Below are 20651 nucleotides of genomic sequence, written 5' to 3' on the forward strand. Positions count from 1 at the left end.
ATGATCTAGGGTAATATGTATTCATTTTATTTTGAAGGTAAATCTTGGCGCTGATATAGAAAAAAAAAATGGTAAAATCACATACATACAGAGCGCGGCAAAAGAGGTGGACGGTTTTAGAAGACCGTTTACTGAGCAATGACAGTGGAATTTGGCACTATTGTGTCAATATAAATCCAGTGTGATAGAGAAGTTCGAAGACAGTGTTTACATTCTACAGGCGTAGCATAAGAGGGAAAGTGTATAATTACAGAATGCACTTATTTCAAGGGTCTGAAAAAAGTCTATTCAAAATTATGTTCAAGTTATGTTTTTACGTTACCTTTGCAAAAAGTTTTTTCTTTTCTCTTGGTTGGTATTGACTTTCCTTTCAGTACTTACCTATATACGTACGACTTTTCGAGGTAGGCTTCCTTGTCGGTTCAGTCATGTGGGAAAACTCAGTACCCGGTTCAGTTTACGTGAATCGTGTATATGTGTGACATGATTTTCCGTGTCGGAACTTCCACAGCGAATTCTCGCGCACTTGTGGGTGGGCTCCCTGCGTTGCGTGATTCTATGCCGCCCACCATACGTCACGCTGCTGCTTCCTGAAGCGCAGAGCAGAGCGTCACCGCTAACAAGCGAGTATTATTGAGAGGCTCTCAAGAATCTCAGTTCAGACGCCATATAGACAGACCTATTCGGGTTTTCGTTTTAACTACTCTTCCAACCCCTAAGTAACTTACTATACTTCTGTACTGTTTATTGTATTGGGATTTGCTGTGTTAAAGCGAAATAATAAGTAAGTAAATAAATAAATGAGTAAATAAATAAATAAATGAGCAAATAAATAAGTAAATGAGGAAATAAATAAATGAATAAATAAGTAAATGAGTAAATAAATAAATAATTAAATGAGTAAATAAATAAATGAGTAAATAAATAAATAAACAAGTGAGTAAATAAATAAATGAATAAATAAATAAGTAAATGAGTAAATAAATAAATAATTAAATGAGTAAACAAATAAATAAACAAGTGAGTAAATAAATAAAAAAATGAGTAAATAAATAAATAATTAAATGAGTAAATAAATAAATTAATAAATAAGTAAATAAATAAATAATTAAATGAGTAAATAAATAAATAATTAAATGAGTAAATAAATAAATGAATAAATGAGTAAATAAATAAATAATTAAATGAGTAAATAAATAAATAATTAAATGAGTAAATAAATAAACAAGTGAGTAAATAAATAAATAAATAAATAAATAAATAAATAAGTAAATAAATAAATGAGTAAATAAATAAATAAATGAATAAATAAGTAAATAAATAAACGAGTAAATGAATAAATAATTAAATGAGTAAATAAGTAAATAAACAAGTGAGTAAATAAATAAATGAGTAAATAAATAAATAAATGAGTAAATAAATAAATAAATGAGTAAATAAATAAGTAAGTAAATAAATAAATAAATACCCATTAGGGAAAAATGTCCGCTACCATTTCTATAATACTCCATGCCAGATGTCGGCATTTTGCGTGTTACAGCACCTAAGCTAAAAACTCTGGTTCAGGTTCATTCCTCACCCTCCAACTCTTACCCATAGCATTTGGTAAACATTAATTGGCGAAGATGTTATCAAAACACAATATTAAAATCCCGCGCAAACGTCCTTTTAAAGGGAAATTGGAAGAACAGTCTTTGTTAGCAGAGGACAAGGAACTGTGAAATGTATTTTCTGTTCTAAAATTCTAATTAGACTTCATCTTACGAACGTAAAGCATCATTATAGTACGTGTCACAAAGAAATTTGCTACATCACAGGTAGCGCAATGTTCTCTGTGATAAGTAAACCTCAGATTTTAAGTTAAATGTCTATTTTTTTCTGTATGGATAAACTGAAACTACACTCTATAACAGATACCTTTGGAGCAGATATAAACAACGGAACGAAATGCAAGAGAGCGCGGTTCACACGATGCTAAATGTCTGTGTATGAATTAAGTGACCGACTACGTTCATATAACGAAAAGTGAAAATTAAAGTAGTGTATCTTTGAACATACCTTCTTGCACCAGTCACTAGTTGTACTGCTGTCGTCTGCTCATACACCGCACAGATGCTAGACGCAATAGAACTGTAGTAGTGGACGCGTCTCTGAATACCGTCTCGTAACCAGGATATGCACGCGCTAGTGTCTACAACGCTCTCAGCTAAGTAAGACTCGCTAACCAATGGGAGCGCAGCGATAACATGAGATGCGTCGAGACCCTTGTTATGGTCTGCTCCAAAGACATCTGGTATAGAGTGTAGTTAAATATCGTAACATTTTATATAAAATACGAACTTTTGGAAGCGGTTTATGTGCCTAAAATGCCTATTTTGGCCATTGGGACCTATTTTTAAGGTTTTAGAGCCTAAAATTGCCTATTTCTATTTGTTACGCGTGTATTTGTTAATTTTCGTGTATCAGTGAATGAGATAGTTTTGAATTTCGTGGGATAGGTTTGGTTCAGATATTCTGTATTGGCTGTAGGAATGAAGAAATTTCTGGAAAGTGTCTGGTTTTTCCAAAAAAATAACCATGATTAATATTCTTAAATATTAAATAACTTGCTCCTTCCCTCCCTTTTTTCCTCCCGATAAATATAATCGAGTGTAAACAAATTGAAAAATTCAGTTTATACAAACGTTGAAGTCTCGTACATAATAAAGTAATGTATAAATGGTGCATACACCTACAAACATGTATACAGTACATAAAATTCATATATTTTATTGCAGGAACAGAATGTGCCGTATAGCTACAGTGTTTAAAAGATGTAAATTTGAATAAAGTGGAGTCCTGTAGTAAACAATCTCACGTAAAAACTGCGTTTTGCTAGTAATATTGGGTGTTCATTTCAAAGTGTGTTGTGACGTCACTGTTGTGAGTCAGCGATTTGAAGCGAGTTTCAGCTTTTGTGTCAGAGAAGTTGCCTATTAATCAAGGCGTTCACTCTGAACTTGAGAACGTGTACGGTAAAACTTGAACGTCGTAGCAACAGATGGCGGTCTGTACTGTCTGTGTACTACCATAACCTCTTTCGAACGGTGTTTTGCGCGGGCAAGTCGTACGCAGGTTAGGCCTATTTGTTATCATCGGTTGTGTACGGCAACATTCCACAATACAAATCAAATGCTCCGTGTTAATGTTAACAAATACGTAAGTAATCGTCTTAACCCTCTCCCCATGTCCCGACAGTAAGAAAAAACCCACCTCAGTACATGTTTCCGAACAGTTCACATTCCTGCCACTACCGGCGTTACAATACGTATCGGTAAGTACTCTTCAGAATGAACGCCGTACTTGCTAGGCAACTTCTCTGGCACATAAATAATACACCTCTGCGGAAGTGTAGGAAGATTGAATTCTCTAGGCTCATCGACTAGCCACATGACGGCATACAGCGAGCCATGACACACTTTGAACTGAACACTCAGTAGAGTCGCTATAGGAATTGCAAGATCACTGAAGCCATATACAGAGAAACAGAAAAGTATAAACAATAAAAATTCAATGAAACTATTTAATTTTGCCTCGCTATGATTTGAGCTGGCTGCCACTGCTCGCTCAGTCACTATGGAAGATGACCTCTTCACTTCTCCACGACTAGTTTTCTTTCTCATGTCAAGCGGGCTGTATCATTTTGCCGATGACTGCTCTATGTGCATCTTGCTTCTTCGCTGGAGCTCGCCGCTGCAACCCCGCAACTCATTACTCCTTAACAGCAGAGGATAGATGCAACCCGCATGATATCATTATTGGAAAAATAAATAAAGTTTGAATATATCGTTGTTGTTCCCGCAATAACTCCTATGTGCAAAATATAAAATTTTTCAGTAGGAAGAAAAAACAAATTTATTCATCCTATGGCAGCCGTAGGCTGTGAATTCTTACATTTTCGAAACGAAGAAATATAATTACATATAGGAGATAATCGGGAGGAAATTAAACACAGAATAAATATGGGAAATGCCTGTTATTATTCGGTTGAGAAACTTTTATCATCTGCTGTCGAAAAATCTGAAAGTTAGAATTTATAAAACAGTTATATTACCGGTTGTTGTGTATGGTTGTGAAACTTGGACTCTTACTTTGAGAGAGGAACAGAGATTAAGGGTGTTTGAGAATAAGGTGCTTAGGAAAATATTTGGGGCGAAGAGGGATGAAGTTACAGGAGAATGGAGAAAGTTACACAACGCAGAACTGCACGCATTGTATTCTTCACCTGACATAATTAGGAACATTAAATTCAGACGTTTGAGATGAGCAGGGCATGTAGCACGTATGGGCGAATCCAGAAATGCATCTAGAGTGTTAGTTGGGAGACCGGAGGGAAAAAGACCTTTAGGGAGGCCGAGACGTAGATGGGAAGATAATATTAAAATGGATTTGAGGGAGGTGGGATATGATGATAGAGACTGGATTAATCTTGCTCAGGATAGGGACCAATGGCGGGCTTATGTGAGGGCGGCAATGAACCTCCGGGTTCCTTAAAACCCAGTTAGTAAGTATAGGAGATTTTATTATTTGCAGTATCACTATTTAAGTTATTTAATAGAGCAATAATCTGAAAATCGATAAATATGTCGCATAGGAATTATTGCAGGAACAACAACGATATGTAATCGTAGGCCTAAATGGTCCTGCATAAAGTATTAAATTCAAGATCTTACTAGTGGCTTGAGCAGCGAATGTTGCATTTTATTATCTTCATTGGTTGCGGTATCCATTAAAAGTTAAGTTCTTTGTTTTATGATAAGGCTTATATGCGTTTTTAGTTGGTTACTTAAGGACGCTTTATCATCTACTGGGCTTTTATTGAGCGTGAATGAAATTGGTGATAGTGAAATGTTATTTGGCGAGAGAATTCGCCATAGATTATCTGAGATTCGCCTTATGGTTGGGGAAAACTCCAGAAAAAACCCAACCAGATAATCAGCCCAAGGGGGAATCGAACTCGCGTCCAAGCGCAGCGGTGACACGATTTTTGAAGCTAATTAAACAAAGATTGTCGAAGATGATTTCGTACGCATGTTAACTGCAGCAGCATCCATAATCACACAACCACCAACTGAACGTTCCTCGCAATTACAGGGGTCTCAGGAATTTCCTGCCTTCTTTTTCGAAAACAAAATAAAGGTGAAAGACCACTGTCTGAGATTTGTCACTGAAATAACTTTGTTTTGGAATAGAAGGATCCTGGGGAAAATGTATCAGCCGATTCTCTTCCACTTCAAAGTTCAATATGCATAGATAACTTTCGGCGCTGGACCCCTGGACTCATTTCGCTGGCATTATCACCTTCATCTCATTCAGATGCTATAACATAACTATAGCAGTTGAAAAAGTGTCGTAAAATAACGAGTTAAAAATACACGTATTTTACAAAATATTTGGAAGAGAGACAAATAAAACTGAACGGTGTATGACAAACGCAGTTCACACTGAGGTGTCGCGTTGGTAGCCTATTCATTTCCTGACAAGGGGAGATCACGAGCGAAAAACGCGGCACCAAGTTGTCGGGGTTTGAGAGCAGATTCCAACACATCAAGAAATGACTTAATATTGGTGTCGTCCTTACAATAAAAATTAGTAAAAACAGAGCAAATCTATTCCCATTACAGACCTCTGAAAGAATTGGAAGTGTTTTGATTTCGAAATTTGAATCCAAATCTCAGGATAAGAGAGACTAAAACGATTTGAGTTATTATATTCGGAGATGTAAAGATGTTTTAAAATTAGAAATTCTGTTAGATTATCCGGCGGTAATGGAATCTATTGACTGAGGAAAAGCCAAATATTAAGGGGCTAGGTACAGACTTAAAAAAAATCGATGTTTCAAAATATTTTTTGTTTAGTGCACAAATTATTCCAGTATATTTTAGGATGAAAAAAAATCGATCAATATCTGCAATAGTTTTTGAGTTATTATTTAAAAGGCAGGGTGCTGCAACCTCAGTCCCTCCTGACAGCGAATAGCGACACGCCCACTCTAATAAATGTTAATTTTTATTTAAGCAATATTTCTCATACCGGCTGATGAGCAAGAATTTGGAGATTAAATTTCTCATACATTTAGCCATCTTAGTAATGGTTGCTTGTTTGTAAACACAAGAACGTGATTTTTGGTTTCAAGAAATTATAGTCTACGTAAAAATGTTTAACGCTCATTTCCCGTAAATTACATTTTCATGAACCGTTTCCCTGATAACTGAAAACTATCCAACATTCTGGGATGAAATTTTTTGTGTGTATTTATGGATGTCATAGCTACTGTACTCCAACCACGAGAAAGTCTCAGGGAAATGAGACGCAGCGGGGTAATGCTGTGAATGAATGTTGATGTCATAAGATGTCATAAGGTCACACACGTGGGTAGACGCATCTCCATTGGTCATCTCTCAAAGCATAAACGATAACACCGGTACGCACATATTTATACTATCCTAGTTACAAAATTAGATCACTGTTAATCTCCTGGTCTTTTAATTCCTCCATACAGGAAATAACATATGCAGGAGAGCGCATGTTTTTTTAAACTGACGTTATAACGGTAATATTATCTATCTACTTCGCTCCAATAGATGACGCAATAGTAAGCACATTCGTTTCACGGTTAATCTTCTGGTTGGAGAACAGTATTAAATTATACGAAATTACTCCTCCATCTTGGATTTATTTTCTGATAAAAATTAAATTAATTTAAAAACGGGTCAAATATCAGTATATATGCTTTAACGCAATGTATAAGAAATATTATTTATTAAGGAATGTATTTGATTGAGCATGATATTGCAAACATGAGTTTCAGCAATAAAATAAAAGAGAACATGAAAATAGTTGAAAATTATGTGAGTTACGAGGAAAACGCTTCATCACTGCACGGTGAACTGCCACCATTTTGTATTTTGAAAAAATATATAAATACATTTTTTTACTGTAATTTTTTTTCATATAGCAGACGGACAGTGTTTTACACCTACCAAGTTTCATTATTGTGCAAGTAATGGAACACAAAAAAAGTTGAATATTTCCAAAATTTCACTGCTATAAGCTGTACCAAACCTCTTAAGGATAAGGTCGGGGAACCATAGTCCTTTCTGCACAAATTGAGCTAAGCTATTCTAGTCATCATCCTCAGATTTCATTCTTTCGATATATCGCATTGAAAGTAATTAATTAGATTTAGTAACTTGTTTTCTGGCCTAACCATTTGCATGACTTGGAAGCAGGGCTAGGGGCTATGGAGTCGGAGTCGTGAAGTGGATAAAAATATACCGACTCCAATCTCGATAGCTATACTGTGACGTATTTTAAGAAAATATTTAACGCTTTCCTACCGTCGGTAGCCTCTCACATTTAGATATTCAGTGACGCGTGTAGCCATGTAATGCTCGGAAGTCCGTCTCTGTATTTTTATGAATGTATTTCTACTACAGTCTAAAACTACTGTACTTATATTCTGATTATAAGGCGTGAAAGTAGCCTGATGCTTCAAGTGGTTGTAATAATATATCGTGGTGTCATTTGTCGTTACAATAGCTTTATATTATTAATACATATTGAGATTCTGTGAAATAGTCTATGAGCCTAAATTTTCGTGTGGCTGCGTTGAAGGCTATTCATTTTCACTATTACTATACAGTTCACTTTCTTGGTTTCCCGAGATGATGTATTAAAACTATTTCTCCATTTCTTATAATTTCAAATCATTTGCCCGCACATCTTTAGGTTGAGAAGCAATGATAATGGTTTTTTTATTTTAGTAGCTTATTTTACGACGCTTTATCAACATCTTTAGGTTATTTAGCGTCTGAATGAGATGAACGTAATAATGCTGGTGAAATGAGTCCGGGGTCCAGCACCGAAAGTTACCCAGCATTTACTCATATTGGGTTGAGGGAAAACACCGGAAAAAAACCTCAACTTGCCTCGACCAGGCATCGAAACCGGGCCACCTGGTTTCGCGGTCAGACGCGCTGTTACTCCACAGGTGTGAACATTATAATGGTAATCAGGATACATACATACATACATACATGTTCTGCCCAAGGGCAGGTCTTTCACTGCAAACCCAGCATTCTCCAATCTTTCTTATTTTCTGCCTTCCTCTTTGTCTCCGCATATGATCCATAATACATATATTTAATATTGTTTTAGTAATTTTATTCGTCGTTCTTCGATTTGTTCTTGTTTCTTTTTCTCCTTCTTCAAAGGAATTACTGTAGTGATGCTTACATTAGGCTGGTATTACACTATCGGTGTTTTGACAAAGAATATGCTAAAATATTTTATAAAAGATCTGTGATAAAAGATAGGATTTTGAGCATATTATACTATATAAAATATTTTGTCAAAGATAACCCAAAAATACGGAAAAGGAATCATCATCCTCCATTTATAGTTAAATAAATTGAAATCATTTTTTGGTCACAGATATCCAAAAATGAATGTTCAACAGTACTATGCATGTTTTGCTAAATTTGTTGAAAATATTACAATATGCATATTGCTGAAAAAAAAAAAGAAAAAAAAAAGAAGAAAGGAAACGTCTCTCGGTTAAATCGTGGATTGCAAGACGTGACAAGAAAAATATCCTTAAAAAGTTGCTAACAAAGAGGTAGGCCTACTATGCAAGGACTTGAAAGGTTGTATAAATTATTTGAGATTGAATATAATTTTCAGTTTGTCCACACTTGTGCATCACTCCTGTATAGCAGTTATAGTCTGCTATTTTTATGTACACTTCTCTTTTTTTTTCTGTTTTAGTCCCTGTTTTGTGTTTTATAACATTTCATTTGCTTCATATTCTCATTATCAACATTTTTGTCGTAATAACAGTCCAACAAAATTTACGTTCCGCCATATTGGTTTGAAGCTAGGCTGATATTTTGTAGAAGATAACAAAATGCACTTACATTTTATAAAAGAAAACCCATTACGTTGTCATGTATTTTATAAAAGATCTTTGTGAAAGAACTGTGATAGTGTAATGTCAGCCTTAGCAACAGTAGACACCATATAGCTTGGGTTTTATACCTATTCCATTGTAAAACCCAGATGACCTTACATTTAATTAATTCCACTCAAACGAGTGTCTTGTTTGTGCGGGTTCTTAAGTGGGAAGTCCGTAGATCGAATCCCGAGAAATCCCAAGGTCGGAAATCGTGTCCGCCTGTATATAAACTTGAGATTAATCTTAAACGCTCTTTTACAGAATCCTTTCACCGAGAGGAGCCTTGCTGGAGTGGTGGGTGCAGCGAACAGGGTTCGATGTCAGGCTTAGATAATTTCTCCTCCTGACCATGTCCTTGTGCAGCAAGGTCGTCTGCGCCTTCCACGTGGCTAGCAGCATGCCCGATTCTCAATAGTTTTCCAGTCTCTAGTGAAACTAGATTCTTTCCGTGTAGTATGTGCGAGAGTTATTGAAAAGCTGGCCTCACACTCTTAATAAGAACTTTATTTTGCATGATGACAGTAATAATGAGCATGTAAAGCAGGCATGCCAAAAACCTGCACATTGTGCAGTTGTCTCTGTGCGATGTGCATTTTTATTCTCCTACTGAAGGGAGTGAGTGAATCTGCTTGTAGGGGAGCGCGACAGGGCTGGTCAGTAGTGTTGCCAACAGTTCGTATAATCCCTCTAGATGACTTTCGAAAACCCGCGATTTTCTAGCAAATATCTTTAGATTTTAACGTGTACTTATTCAATAATAATAATAATAATAATAATAATAATAATAATAATAATAATAATAATAATGGTCAAGATAGAGCATCTAACCGCCAAAGTAACGACATCCGGCCGCCAATGTAACGAATATTGCACACTTTTTTCATTCCCAATGTGACGCTATAAAGTAAGTTTGAACACTTTTATCACAGACAGAACCTTTTTAAATTCTTATTGCACTATACCTATATGTTACCGTTAAAACCCAAAATCCGACAAAACTAGTTTCAACTACCTAGTAAAAAGTAATTTTAAAATATAGATAGATAGAAAGCGAATTTTCGTAAGATCTAGAATCAGTGACAGGTCAGGTTTGGTTTGTATAGGTTTTTTTTAGGCTTTTATCAAACAAAAACCTAAACAAACCAAACCTAACCTGACATTGATTCTAGATTATACGAAAACTCTCTTTCTAGCTATCTTTATTTGCTTAAACTAGTTTTTACTAGTTGAAACTTGTTTTGACGGATTTCGGGTTTTAACGGTAACATATATAATATGGAATTATCACTACATTAACACATCCATTATTTCACAAAACACACACTGAAGGAATTAAACGTAATTATGATAACCGCTTATAATGCTAATATGAATTTCATTTCAGAAATTTTTAAAGATAAAAAACCGCTAGTATTTCCGCTAAGCGGGATAATATAATTTTACCCGCGAGATGGTTATCCAAAAAAGCGGGAAAACCGCTGAATTGGCAACACTGCTGGTCAGTACCTGCAGTATCAGATCAGGTTTTGTTTCAGGAACACAGTTTTAGTACGGGTGCTGATTGAGCTGTGATTGTGAATGCGTTATGAAAAATTGAGTAGTCCACAGATATAATGAAGAGAAATCACGAATCATATAACATAATTGTTTTCCTCAGCCAACATAATTATTTTAAAATGAAAGGCTGATATTCGACAGCGCTTATTTCTTAATCAGTATTCTCGCGGCAAAACAGACTTGACAATGGCGTTATTTTGGAATCTGTACTAACAAAAACATCAAAGGTTAGACGACTTACGACTTCTATTTGATGAGCTGATAAGTGAGTAGTCTACAGATATAATGAAGAAGAGAAATCACGAATCATACAACATAATTGTTATGTTTTCCTCAGCCAACATAATTATTTTAAAATGAAAGGCTGATATTCGACAGCGCTATTTCTTAATCAGTATTCTCGCGGCAAAACAAACTTGACTATGGCGTTATTTTGGAATCTGTACTAACAAAAACATCGAAGGTTAGACGACTTACGACTTGTATTTGATGAACTGATAAGTGATGAGAATACTGAGTGAGGAATACATGTGAGGCTCTTGAGGTTGTTACACGGGAGCGAAGAAAACAGCTATTTGCTAGGCGGAAAATTTTTGTGAAAAAATATGACAAATTTTCCATCTCACGTCACTGTATTATGTTAATATACGTAACGTTAATAATTATTTAAATCTGAAATAGGAAGTCGTCGCTTCACAGCTTGTGAACTACACTTTTAGCTTCTTTCAGTAACGCTCCGAATTTACTGATATTTGCTCTCAACGTTTTAAATTTAAATTCTAAGCTTAATTATACAATTTATTAATATTAATGTTAATTTACATTGACATGTAGCAAGGAAATGATTTCAGTGCAAAAACCTCACAATGTCCTACTCCATGTAATTGGGAGTAAAATATTTTCTTTGACTTTTGTATACCAGTGGTCCCAATAATGCTTGACGAACAATGAAAGAGTATTACTTTAAAATAATTAGTGCTTACTACGTAAAATGAAATACTATGTTCGTTTTTTGTTGTTTCGAAATTACTGCAGTATTTCTACTTACTTACTGGCTTTTAAGGAACCCGAAGGTTCATTGTCGCCCTCACATAAGCCCGCCATAGGTCCCTATCCTGAGCAAGATCAATCCAGTTTCTATCATCATATCCCACCTCCCTCAAATCCAATTTAATATTATCTTCCCATCTACGTCTCGGCCTCCCAAAGGTGTTTTTTTCCCTCCGGCCTCCCAATTAACACTATATGCATTTTTGGATTCGCCTATACGTGCTACATGTCCTGCCCATCTCAAACTTCTGGATTTAATGTTCCTAATTATGTCAGGTGAAGAATACAATGCGTGCAGTTCTGCGTTGTGTAACTTTCTCCATTCTCCTGTAACTTCATCCCTTTTAGCCCCAAATATTTTCCTAAGCACCTTATTCTCAAACACCCTTAACCTATTAAAGATTAAAGATAATGTAGATAATTATTACATTTGTCTGAATAGTGTTCAGACAACTGTAATAATTATCTACATTATCTTTAATCTTAACTTATGAACACTGTTGTATTTCGACCTTCTAAGTATTTTAACCCTTAACCTATGTTCCTCTCTCAAAGTGAGAGTCCAAGTTTCACAACCATACAGAACAACCGGTAATATAACTGTTTTATAAATTCTAACCTTCAGATTTTTTGACAGCAGACTGGATGATAAAAGCTTCTCAACCGAATAATAACAGGCATTTCCCATATTTATTCTGTGTTTAATTTCCTCCCGAGTATCATTTATATTTGTTACTGTTGCTCCCATGTATTTGAATTTTTCCACCTCTTCAAAGGATAAATTTCCAATTTTTATATTTCCATTTTGTTCAATATTCTCGTCACGAGACATAATCATATAGGCTACTTTGTCGCAGTATTTATATTTTCTTCAAATACTGTATAAAATCATGTTAATAAATGATGCTTTACAAGCCACTGCTGCTTTGTGAAATATAACTGAGTACTCCACTTTAACCATAGATCACGAGAAGACGGGAATGGAACGAATATGTCTCCAGGTTACGAGAAGATAACGATAGCCAGAATATTGTTAAAGACAGCATACAATTAGTACGGAGGAGTCCTTGAAGGCCTTGCAAAATATGGCTCGATGCTTTATCATTATGAAGAGGCTAATAGCCTAAATCAGTGATGGGCAGATTTCTGCACTGCTTGCATATGCGCTGTGCAAAACTGAAACGGTGTGCATATTTTATGCATACAGAACCGGTTCTCAATCGAAGCGGTGATGGTGGATTGAGAATTGGCGAGTTGTTTCAATGGTGCAATTAAAGTGAAATAAATCACGTATATAAGGAGTTTTAATATTTTTAACAATGAAATTATGTATATTTAGGCGTTTTTCTTCAATTTTAAATAGTATCTCAACTGGACCTAAAATGTCAGCACAGTTAAACAAATACAAAACAAAGAAATGCACTTTGAAAATTAAATTAAAATGAAAACAATTTTTTCCCCAGAAGAACGATCTCTAATAATGCATAACACTTCAGTGTATAGATTAGGATTAGCTAATCTTCTATAACAATTTTATCAGTGCAAAGTCCATACAGAAGTGCTTCTCCTGGCTTAGTTTCCTCATGAATGATGCCTTATTAGTGTTACTTATGAGTAAACCTCGAATTTTTAGGCACCTAAAATAGGCCCTGAAGATATAATAGGCACTAAAAACGTAGATTTAGGCAGATAAAAATACTATTTTAGCCAGTTAAGATGTTATTTCTATCCACACAAACTACACTAACTTTAAAAATGCAATTATTTAGTGAGTATTAAGCATTACGGTAGACAATGACAAAAACAGTAAACAAATATTCCGATTAGAAACTTTATTTTTGTTAAGTCTTAAATTATGAATACCGGTACGTAATTTTTAAGAATTCATCGGCCCCATTGCTGTAAGGCTGTTAAGTGCTCATATTACAATTTAATTAATTTCCCGATGAATTTACAATTAACACATTCATAATAATTATTGACGTTGCAATACACAACGTTTTTCTCTGATTTTCTATTGCGAAACTTCGCTTTTCTTAGAAAGAACCATCTCATAAGTGAAGAAACTTCTTTCCAATGATACCGAAGCAATGGATGCATATTTAAATATAGCAATATGTGCCATCCTGATTTCTTTAGGGAGAACTACAATACATACTTCCAATTCATCACATTCTCACTGTCTGCCCAAATGCTCAACAAAACCACACATCTTTCAGGAATTTCTTCATTTCTACAGCCAAACTATTAAGGATATTTGAACCAAACCCATTCCATGACATTCAAAACTTTCTCTTTCACTTCTGCATGAAAATTAAAACATATATACGTAACAAATAGAAATAGGCAATTTTAGGCTATAAAACCTTAAAAATAGGTCTCAGTGGGCAAAATAGGCATTTTAGGCAATAATAAAACGGCTTTCAGTCGTTCATATTTTGTATAAAATAGGAAGATATTTAATTGGTTTTATAGTTTATTTCTATAGAAAAAAATGTATTTAACCTAAAATTCGAGGTCTACTTATGAGGTTCTCATGAAATTTCGGCCAGTGTATGGGACCGGTGCCCACCCAGCATCGTTATCCACTTGGGGAGCTACGATAGGTAGCGAAATCCGGTTACGCAAAACAGCTATAACGGCTGGGGGCTCATCGTGCTAACCACACGATACCTCCATTCTGGTTGGATGATCGTCCACTTCTGCTTCAGCATGTGGCCGTGAAGCTAGCAGCCGACTGGTCGGTCTTAGCCCCTCGTGGGCTGTAGCGCCACGGATTATTTATTATTTTACTTTTGAAATTCAAACCTGTCTTCAGATAGTTGACTAAACAACAAAACATGTGATTGAGGTTCTGACTGATATGTACATCTATATTATCAGGCAGTACGTATCACTTGACGATATGTGTCAGAGGAAGAACAACTGTTTGTATGCTTCTGAAGTCTGGCTAGTGTAAATGTAGCTAATCGGCGATGTATGCAATGGAGAGGGAAAGGAACTGACCACCCTTGATCCTACCCCATTATTTCCTGGCCTAGTTGCCTCATAAGTGGTACCATGTTGGTATCACATGTGAGGTTCAGACCTGTCTTCGGACAGTTGATTAAACAACAGTAAATAAATAGTTGGTGGGTGTCGTTATTTGGGGCCTCACGAACCTGAGCACAGATTCACATCTTTGTGTTTATTATAAGTGGTAGTCACAGTGCTATAATTGTCGGTTGACAGTTGGGTTTACCCACCTAATCTTCCTCTCAGTCCGCTTTCTTCTGCTTACTAATGCTTAGCAGCAGTTCTAAGAGAGAGACGTTACCAATCAACATTGTGTTAATTGTAAACGTAATACCTAGTGGGACCCTCTGCGCTTTATATCATTGCCTCCTCTTCCAAGTCTGAAACAGAAATACAACGAAAATCATAAAAATATTTTGGCAACAGATATGAAATTAATTTGGAAACAAACATCACAACAGTTCCAAGATCATCACGTAGTTACATAGTAGAAATACACTCAACAACATTCGAAGAAATTAAATCTGCTGGGTGCCTTATACCACATACTCAGAGGTTATCAATAGGGGGCGGATGTTGATGAAAAGTCATCTTCATATTTTTCACATTAGGACGATGCCTATTAATATAGAAATCCTTTCTATGTTAATATCAACGTAAAAAAGTAATTTATTATACGGTATTGAATTTTTTGACGTTTTTGAACTTTCAGATCATTTGGAATGCATTTTACTTTTTTCTTTACCAAGAGGTGTGTTAAATAATTTACTAACCAAATAGGTACCGGTAAGTAATAATTACCTACTGAATAAGTGAATAACAGTGAAGTTTGAGTTCTATAGTTGGAACAAACTCTAAAGCCCATCCCTCATTCCACTAAAGGCTTCACTTCAGACAGCGGAAGTAATATACTGTAAAATGCTTGACAGCAGCTTAGTTTAAGTGAGAATTTTGACCGCTACTGTTCTTTTGTCGGTACGAGGTGTCTTTAGAATTTATGTGTGGAAGGGGGGGGGGACTTTCGCTATGTCCTGGACAGGACGTTGTGTCCTCAACATTGTTCGAAACGGATGTCTACTGTAATAGACAGTATTTTTAACACAAAGATTACAAGAATGCACTCTGCGCCCACAATTTGTTTTGTCATTCACACTCCCTCATCTGGAAGATCTGGTAACAAAAGTGAAGCGCGGAGGATGAGGAGACAGAGAATGCAGGCACTGACATGGACCACCCCTCACTGAAACACATTGTAAACCCTCATTAAAATCTATAGTTTTCCCTTAAAACCTTCATTTTGTTGCATGTTCTTTTCCTTCATCTTAGCCAAATTCCAGGAAGTTGCCTCCTCTCTCCAGATTTGCAGGGCATCATTGAAACAAAGTGACTAATTTTTAAGAAGTTGTGCTGCGAGTACGGTGAATAATATTTTAATGTTGTTTTCGTTTAATGTTATGTCAGTTTTCCATTAGTTTAAGGACATTTTAATGATCCACACCTGTGGAGTAACGGTCAGCGCGTCTGGCCGCGAAACCAGGTGGCCCGGGTTCGATTCCCGGTCGGGGCAAGTTACCTGGATGAGGTTTTTTCTGGGGGTTTCCCTCAACCCAATATGAGCAAATGCTGAGTAACTTTCGGTGCTGGACCCCGGACTCATTTCACCGGCATTATCACCTTCATCTCATTCAGACGCTAAATAACCAAAGATGTTGATAAAGCGTCGTAAAATTACCTACTAAAAAAAAAAAGTAGATTTTTAGGTCTCAACATCCGCCCCCTAGTTATCAACGTATGTCATAGCGAGAAGGTTTTTTAATGTAGAAAATCCTTAAATCTGTGTTTTCTAAGGGATATAAAATATCTGAAAAAAAAATAAATAAAATGGTAAGTTCTATGATCTATGTAGGCATATTATATTGTATGTAAATAAGTATACAAATTACAAATTGTAAACGCACTTGATTTAAAACCATTTGTACATCTTCTGGGATAAAAATGCAATGCACCATAATATAATGAAGTAATAATATAAACCACTAGCGTAGCTCAGCAGGCGCGTTTGTCTGCTGATTCGGGCCTCCATTCAGGCATGGGATTTTCCCGCTTGGATTGATTATCTGGTTAGACTTCCCCCCTCCCCCGAAGGTTTTCCCCAATCGTAAGGCGAATGTCAGGTAATCTCTGGCGAATCCTCGGTCTCGTCTTTCCAAATGCCTTGTCGCTATCACAAATTCCGTCGACGTTAAATAACCTTGTAATTGATACAACGTCGTTAGAAACAAACTGAAACATATGGTAATGCGCTATCTTCTGCTGTAGAGAAATTCTCTTTCTATGTCTGGTTCTCTTTGTTTTTATTTTCTGATTTAAGTATTAATTATGTAAAAATTGAACTTCGGTCATTTTCAGCACTTCAAGTATGTAAACGTTTACTATTGAAACAGCAACTTGAATACGTCTGAGTAAGGTTCGCGTATTTAAGAAGTGGGAAACATTGCTTGTCTGTAGGCTACAGAAAAGATGAATATTAATATGGCCGCTTTATAAATCCAGTGACGTTCAGAGTAGAATACGAAACGGTGACTTATCGTAAGATTCTAATTTGCTTCCCTGTAATGCGAACCCTAGATTACACTCTCAGCAGCGGATCTCGAGTGTGGCAGGAAGCTCATATCGTTTTATTACTTTGCGGATAAAATTATATTCTGTGCCGGCTGGCATATCAGAAGACAGGCATAATTATTGTAGATGCAGTGGCCATGACAGTGTTAGCAACAACAACCGGTTTCCCGAGAAGTTGAGTAACATTTAGTGTGGACAATGTTACGAGGTTGGTTGCCTGTCTAGACCGGAAACGCCAACTGTTGCCGGTTGTGGTTCATATGCTGCACGCAGATCTCGTGGCTTTCTTTTAGCACCTGCCTCGGTCCTTCTTTTGTTCGAACTGTTGCATCGACACAAACTTTTGTTTTGTGCTTTATGATTTTCTTAAATAAGTTTGATGGTCAAGAGTTCAATCTACAAGTGTATTGTTGCATCCCTTTTTAGACTGTTCCAACCCGTAATTCTGGCTTTCTGAACCTGATTCGAAAAATTTTAAATTGAAAAATTGTTCTGTGGCCGGGTATCGAACGCGTAATCTTTTGCTAAGCTCGCCAACGCTCTACCGACTGAGCCACTTAGAAACGTACCAGACATCGGCTCAATTTTTCCCCGTTTACCTTAAGCGGGCTGACAAGACGTCAGAAACCTAATATTGAGAGCACACAAACTCTGTGCGACTTGAATTGTGGTTTTTTTGTTAACGAACAGTGACGTATATTATGCAAATCTGGCTATCAGGTATAGCTCCCTGTGAAGCTGATTTGAATAATTTCAAGGGGAAAAAATTGTTCCAACCTGTTTAGACACTTGAAATATGTATTATATTTTGTATTCATTGCCTTTCATTGTGGTTCAAGAGAACCTGGGTTGAAATCTTGGCAGAGAAGTGATATTTATCTCTTATATACACTAAGTGTGTGACTTCTTGTGTCCTTGGCATTTGTTGTCCTAAACTGATCACGTGACAAGGAATTCCGTTACTTGTATAAATCTGATACTGGTTAAAAATCCTGTCGACTGAGGAGAGAACATGCCAATGGACTCAATTTTATGTTGTTTGGTGCGTTCTCTCCCTGTGTATTAATCTGATCTCTCTAATAATAATAATAATAATAATAATAATAATAATAATAATAATAATAATAATAATAATAATAAATATTGACTTTTATTTCCACATTTCTATCTCTTTCCTTTTTCGGTCATTCTCTTAACAATCGCATTTCTGCAGCCTAAATACTTTATCTCTCTCTCTCCATCAATATTCGTCCCCTTATAAAGCGTCTGGAACTTAATGAGCAAAGTTTTGCTATACCGCCATTTGTCATGATTGCTGTCGGTTACAATCAAGGCACACTACAGCGAACAAGATGCTTGTGGTATTTTCTTGTGTGCGTATGCTTTCCAGTTGAATATCGAAGCGTAGCGGTGTAGTGAAGAAATGTTGAGTCTATTTGGTTTCTTTGCCTGTATTTAGGTTTATTTTATTTTATTTTTTTATTTTTCTTTTATTGCTGTAATTATTGATTTAAGTTTATTTTATTTTATTATTTTTCTTTTATTGCTGTAGTTATTGTAGAATTATAATCGTATTACAGTCTTACTAATAAACCGTTTATAGTTTTTATACGAGACTTATGCAGAGTTGAGACAGAAAACGTTACTAATAAACCATGCAGAAGCGATGGACGTATAAACAGCCTGTAACTATACAATGGGAATTGCTTTGCAGTAGTTATATACACGAAACCTCTTGTTTAAGCGTTGTATATAGAGAAAAAATGGCCGCCTCTCTAACAGCTGTTCGTATCCACTGTCATTTTATGATGATGGTTGCCTAGTAACCAAAGAAGAACAAACCAAAGAGCACAGAATAATTAGAATAATATTACTGTAGCTTGTACTCTTTGACCAAAATATAGTATGGTAATCGATTAGAGCCAGTTGTACTATCGATACTTTACACGCCACACTAGAGCGCTCTACCGGATGCAACAGAGAACCTCAGATATTCTATTATCTTTCGTAACGAAGTAATGACGAAACTATGACGTAGCTGTGTAACAGTTATACTGTTATACATGACGTATGTAGTGATTATTAGTAAGGAATTTACACACGCCGTATAAACGAGCTACTCATTATATAAGACAGTTAAACGTCTGTATATAGAGTTTTTATTAGTAAGACCGTTATTGTATATTATATATCACTGCCACCGGGTGTATACCCAATTGTAGTGTTAATAAATACATACATGATGATTGATTCACACATGGAATAAAATATTACCTTTTTGTTTGTAAATACCTTCCAAAAACAATTCGTACTAAAATTTTGTTCTGGTTTGCTTTGTATTGTATTGTTAATTTTTCATACCATAAATGTGACGAAATGTCTGCTTTATTTAATGGATACAGTCAGTAGTTGTATTGAGTACACCGTTGTTATGCTGAAAATAAAATTAACAAGGATCTTGTGAGTAATACAGCTGCTCATTTGTGTATGATGCATGGGTAGTGAAAATAACAAATTGTTTACTTACTTACAAATGGCTTTTAAGGAACCCGCAGGTTCATTGCCACCCTCACATAAGCCCGCCATCGGTCCCTATCCTGTGCAAGATTAATCCAGTCTCTATCGTCATATCCCACTACCCTCAAATCCATTTTAATATTATCCTCCCATCTACGTCTCGGCCTCCCCAAAGATCTTTTTCCCTCCAGCCTCCCAACTAACACCCTATACGCATTTCTGGATTCGCCCATACGTGCTACATGTCCTGCCCATCTCAAACGTCTGAATTTAATGTTCCTAATTATGTTAGGGGAAGAATACAATGCATGCAGTTCTGCGTTGTGTAACTTTCTCCATTCTCTTGTAACAGAATTGGTGCCAAAGTATAAATATATGACGGATTCAGATGACCTTTGTAGTGTCAGTTGATATTATTTGCTTATGCGTGAATTAGAAAAAAATGGAGAAATTGACTGAAAAATGAGCAAAAATTGTCATTGAAGTATACCGTGATTACTAAATACAAGGATGACCTTATTTCATGCAACAAATCTCTGCTTATCGATGTAGCTACACATTCTGAAGTAATTTTGAAAGTATCTCTTAATTTGAAACTGTATTGTAGGCAAAAAGACGTTTAGTGACACATGACATTTACTGTACTGAATTCAAGTAGAAACTATGAAGTAATATTGTATGTTGAAAGCATTATTGTTTCTTTTAATTTAATAAATTGGTAGTTAGCGTGTGAACTAATTAGTCTGTGGCTCATGATGTGGATTGCTTTAATGCAAGATATAATAGTGTTAATCACGTTTTTTGGGGCGTACTGTTATGAGCACGTGGTCTCGTGATGCAGACGTGAGGACTGTATTTTCCCCCACTAATAAACACAGTACAGTATTAGGTATGT

At 35.8% G+C, this 20651-nt stretch overlaps 1 protein-coding gene across 3 annotated transcripts in view; it reads left to right on the plus strand.

The window, feature by feature from the left end:
• Positions 1-20651, plus strand: part of larp (La related protein) — a 330859-nt gene that overhangs the window by 33525 nt on the left and 276683 nt on the right. The gene's annotated exons all lie outside the window — the stretch shown is intronic.

The sequence above is a fragment of the Periplaneta americana genome, chromosome 4 (assembly GCF_040183065.1).
Source record: "Periplaneta americana isolate PAMFEO1 chromosome 4, P.americana_PAMFEO1_priV1, whole genome shotgun sequence".
Classification (NCBI taxonomy): domain Eukaryota; kingdom Metazoa; phylum Arthropoda; class Insecta; order Blattodea; family Blattidae; genus Periplaneta; species Periplaneta americana.